Raw genomic sequence first — 5,814 nt, 5'->3', positions numbered from 1 at the left:
TATTTGAAGATGAATCGTTACCGAATGCAGGAAAATTATAGAGAAAATATAAACAACACTTTTTAACCGTTTTAAGGGGCTGTTTTATTAACCTTTGTTTTGTCTTAAGTATCCCTTGGCTAGATACCAATAATGACTAAAAATATTAAAACAGCAGACTTTCACAGCCCAAAATTCTAGCACTAGAAACAGGGGATATAGGGTTATTTTTTTTACGAAATTAGGAGAATGAATTTTTTTATTAAAACGAATATATAGGTAGGATAATTAATTCAATATGTAAGGCTTAAGATTCCAAATCAAAATATATTACCAAAAGAAAGAGTTTTCAAGGAAAACAATTATATTGGAAAGCAAATAGTTGAATTTCTTTCCGAACACTTAAATTCAAAATAGAAAGACAAACTTTTTCGAAGACAGTTGAATTTTCAACAACAGAAAAAATGCCTAAAAAACAATCGAATTTTCCACTAAATAATGAAATTTTTAACAAATAAGTTCATTTTTAACCAAGAAAGATGAATTTTCCACCATAAAAGATGAATCCTCATTTCAAAAGGACAAATTTTTACCAAAACTGTTGAATTTTCCACCAAAAAAGATAAATTGTCCACATACATAAAATTATTTTTAACAAAACAAACAAAATTAATTATCTACACAAAGAGACGAATATTCCAAGAAATAAGTAACTTTCTACCAAATTCTTAAATTTTCAACTCATGACTGATAATTTTGAACAGAATAGTTAAATTTATTAACTAAACAGGTAAATCCTAAAAAAAGAATGGTAAAAAATACTTACATTTCTACCAAAAAAGATCCAGTTTTGACTAAATAGTTAAATTTGCAATCAAACTGTTGATTTTTTAAGCCAAAATACACTATTTTTCCAAAAGTTTTAATTAAATCAAAAAACAAGTTAATTTAAAGTCAAATAGTGGTATTTTCAACTACTAATATGATAAATCTACAGCAACACAAACAATCTCAGAAAAGTCTTTTAACTTTAAACCAACTAGGTGAATTTTCAAAGAAAAAGATTTTAATTGTAAGTCAAAGACTGTTGGGTTAAATAAAAAAGACAAGTTTGCAACAAAATAGATGAATTTTCAACAAAGTAACTCCATTTTGAACCAGAAAGGATGAATTTCCAGTCAAGATCAATTTTTCACAGGAAAAGCAAATTTTTAACAAAATACATGAATTTTAAGGTAGAGAAGATCAATTTTCAGCTAAAAATTTAATAGTTACATTCTTAATTAAAAAATTAATTTTCATAAAAAAACAATTTTTAAACAAATACTTCAATTTTCAATTAAAGAGATGAATTTTCAACTAAAAAGATGAATCTTAAAAAAAATTTTAACAAAAGGGTTCAACGTCCAACTAAATAGATGATTTTTCATCAAAACCGATTAATTTTCAACAAAATAACTTCATTTTGAAACAGAAAGGATGAATTTTCAGCCAAGACGATCAATTATTTACAAAAAAGGTGTATTTTCAACCAAATATATGAATTTTAAAATAAAAAGGGTCAATTATCAACCAAAAATTGAATAGTTACATTCTCAATCAAAAAATTAATTTTTACTCCAAAAAAAAAACGAATTTGCGAAAAAATATTTCAATTTTCAATAAAAGAGATGAATTTTCAACTAAGATTATAAATCTGAAAGAAAAATTTTGAACAAAAGAGTTTAATGTCCAAACAAAGAGATGATTTTTCAACTAAATAAGATCAATTTTCAATGAAACAATTTAATTTTTAACTTGACAATATTTTTAACCTAATTAGATGAACTCGGAACCAAAAATATATCAGACTTTTCATACAAAAAAATTTAGTTTTAGCCGAAAAGAGAAAAAAAGAGGAATTGTTTTAAAAAAAGGTTAATAGAGGCAATGTAGGGGAAGTGATGGGAAATTATGGGAGGGGAAATGGGTGTGAGGGGGAAATGAAGGGTAAAATGGTTGGAGGGCGAATGAAAATGATGGGAACTTTGGGAAGTGAAGGGGCATGAGCGGTGACGAAGTAGGTGAAGCGAGGGGGAAATGAGGGGTGATGATGGAAGATAAGGAGGACTAGAAAAAGTAAAGGGACGTGAGGGGAGTGAAAGTCGTCAAAATGAGGGGGGAATAAGGTGAAGGGAAGGGAAATTAGGGAAATGAGTTAATACGGACGAGTAAGGAAAGTGAGGAGAAATAAGGAAGGCGAAGCAGGAGGAGTTAGGAGAAATTATGTGAGCTGAGGGTAAGGAAAGAGAAGAGGGTGATGTAGAAATGAAAGATGGTGAAGAGGTGTTGGGAGTGAAGTGTCAAGAAAAAGCAAGGGAAGCATAGAATTTGACGATGGTAGGCGATAGAAATTATAGGAGGAGAAGGTTTAAACGACTTATTCAACGTTTTAATAAGTTATAAAACGAATTTTTGTAGACCCACGGAGACTTCCTTGACTATTTTTGATAATTATACTGTTCATTAGCACACTCACAATGCCTAAAATGATGGCATCTGATGAGAGGGAAATGTTATTGTTAGCAGTTATTCTAATAAGCTATGGAAAGAAGGTTTTAAAGAATGCGAGCGAGCGAGGAGAGGAAAGTTTTTTTCGATGTAGACCAATGTGCATAAATACTAGTAACAACGTTATTCCAGCCGGCTCTTCAATTTTCGTGAGGTAAATTATACGTGAAGTGGAGAAGCCACTTTGGAGATGAAGTGCAGCGAATAAGAGAGGCAGAATGAATGCCGGTGGAGGAACGCATATAAAGAGGGATAGAGTAGGAATGGAGGAAATAGAGGGAAAGAGGGAATAGAGGGATGAGTGGAGGATTGAGGCAGGAGAGAAGAGGGAATAGGGCAGAGAGAGGTGAATATTGAATAACTAATTACCTAATCGCTCATTATCAAATAAATACACGATCGCATCTAGGATGGTAAATGAGACTGACCACACACTAAATTTCAAGGTAACAATTTGATCTGCAACAAATCGATTTAACGTCCCTTGATTGTTTAACACGTTGGGATTTGGGCAATGCATTAGTTCTCAATCTTAAGATTGAGAACTGATGCACTGCCCAAACTAATTGCCCTTTAAAAATTAGTCAAATAAAGGATAGTGCCTTCAAGAATACATTCTTCTGAACAATTAATAACCCTACCTCCACTACAGGTTAATCAACTAAAAGTCCCCTTCCTTGAGAAGGTTTTTGGATCTGGGCATGATACGAAATCTAACATTATCTTGGAAGAAGATGATCTGTGAAATATCTGAGAAAACTTTGAGGGGAAATCGATATATTCAGTAATGAAAAATGAAGCTCCTCAGTAGGTTTACAAATTTTTCCATTCTGTAGCGAAAAACCTTTCTTCATCAATAAAAAATGTTTAGGTGATTTAACCATACAGTTTGTAAGATATGGTACTGAAATTTGAAGTTGGGTCAACCATTTTATGAGTTTCTGGTACTGACTGAATACGAATAGTCACAGGAACTAGTGAAATTGTCGTGCTAACCAAGGAAATAGCTGTACCAACTAATAAAATAGCAGTTTCATATCTTACTAAATAAATTGTTTGAATTAAATAGCCGCATTTTTCAGTGCTAATCGAGATTTCGTGAAGAAAAGACAGTACAAAAAATTTCTTCACACCTTTAAAATAAATTACTGAGTAGCCGATGAGTATCATCAATTTGAGTTTTTTTTTCATATTGATTCAGATTTTCGTATCAATTGAATAACGTAGCAGAAAATAAGATTCGTCAAAAAATATTCCTATTATAATTTTCTTACAAAAATCTGTGTACATTTCTAAAAAAAAAACACAAAAATATTAATCAAATTTTTAAAAATATATTTTTTGTTTAAATTCAATTTCAGAACTAAACAATATCAGGAAAAACGTATTATATATTTTTTTAACTGTCAATCGATTAGCGATTTAAGTAATTTGAAATATTAAGAGATTTGAATTATTATAACGAATTTCGCTAATTGTTGATGATAAATTATAATTAACTTTAAAATTATAATATATATTATAAATTATAATATCCTATTGCAATTAAAAAGAAAATTTCCTTTAAAAAAAATGTTGTTTTTTAAATGTTTAGAAAAAAAAATGAAAAATCAAAGTGATTTGGTAATAATAAAAATGAGAAAAAACCAAAGAAATAAAAAACTGTTTTTAAATGGAATCTTTTTTGAATTGCAACAGAGTATTTTAGAAATTTGAAAAATTAGAAAAATCCAAATTTGGTCGTACGATTCTTGATTTTATTTTCAGGAATTCTATACATTAACTTGATTATTGGACGTTTAGTAAGATTTTGAATTTGATTTTAATCTAATTTAAATTTCTTATATTTTAAAATGTTTTAATCTATTTTTTTAAATTGACCTTGAAGATGTCTTTTGCGAATATTTTAAAGTTTATATTTATCTTCCGCGGATAAAAATACGTTAGTATACGTGGCTCACACAGAACGAGAATAGAATTTCTTATAAAAGTGGTTTTTCAAAGATTTTTAATATTTTGGGGTGAAAATATAAAACTTTTTGTGTCCCATTGAATTATATTTTACTTTTAGACTAGAGAGAAGATTTTAAAAAAGTTTTCAAACCATTAACTGCAAAATTCGAAAAAAAAATCATTAAAGTAAACAATTTCAGATTAAAATTTTGTAATTTAAAATTTATTTCTTTATCTCAACAACAAACTACTTTTCTACATTAAAAGATAAGTGTTTAATACGAAAGGATACATTTTCAGCAAAACAGTTGAATTTTTGAAGCAAAATGATCTCTTTTTAGAAAAGTAGTTAATTATTAACAAAATACTTAAGTTTGCAACAAAATAGACACTTTTTATGAAATAATTAAATTTTCAACACAATAGTTTATTTTTTAATCAAATTATTGGTATTTTCAAGCTAAAAAGACGAAGTTCTGACACAAAAGTTCTTTTGCGAACAAAGAAAGTTAATTTTCAGCCAGAGATTAATTTTCAACTAAAATTATGAAAATAAAAAACAAAAAGATGAATTTTCAACAAATGAAATTTTTTTTTTAGTACAAAAAAATTTCATTCAAACTAATCAACTTTCAAGCCAAAATACGAATTTTCAATAAAACAGTTTGATTTCTAACTCGAAAATATACATTTTTAACAACAAAATTTATTTTCAACTGAATAGTTAAATCTTCAAAAAAAAAAGTGTCAACTATAATAAAAACGATTTTTCAATCAAACAGTTGAATATTCAACAAAACAATGAATTCTCAACAAGAAAAAAGATCAAGTTTCTATTGAAGTATGTAAATTTTAAAATCAAAAAGTAGTAATTTTAGCTAATAAAGGATTAACAGTCAAGAAAGAAAAAAAGGTCATCTACATTGCTCAACTTTTAATCAAAAAGACGAGTTTTCTATAAAACTGTTTAATTTCCAAGAAGAAAAAACCTCGGTTTAATCAAACAGTTGCATTTTCAACCAAAAGAAATAGGAAATTTCAATCAGAAAATACAAATTCTCTACAACAAAAAATGAATTTTTCAATTAAAAGAGATCAATTTTAAAACAAAAATAGAAAAGTTATATTTTCAGTTTAAAAATAAGACAATGTAGCAGTGGGGCCGCACGGCAGAAGTAAAACTTTAATAGAATAATATTTACATTTTTCGTGCGGAATCATCCTAATTTTTGAGGAGATCGCAACGTAAGAAAGTTCAGAAGTTCGGGTAGCGTGGCAGTAGTGGGGATACCGCAGAGTCTTAAGGCCAATTTTGAAATGCAGCAAAAAAAA

The sequence above is a fragment of the Belonocnema kinseyi genome, chromosome 7 (genome assembly GCF_010883055.1).
Source record: "Belonocnema kinseyi isolate 2016_QV_RU_SX_M_011 chromosome 7, B_treatae_v1, whole genome shotgun sequence".
In the NCBI taxonomy this organism is placed as follows: Eukaryota; Metazoa; Arthropoda; class Insecta; order Hymenoptera; family Cynipidae; genus Belonocnema; species Belonocnema kinseyi.
The sequence above is the reverse complement of the archived record's forward strand: the minus strand, read 5'-3'. Positions refer to the sequence as shown.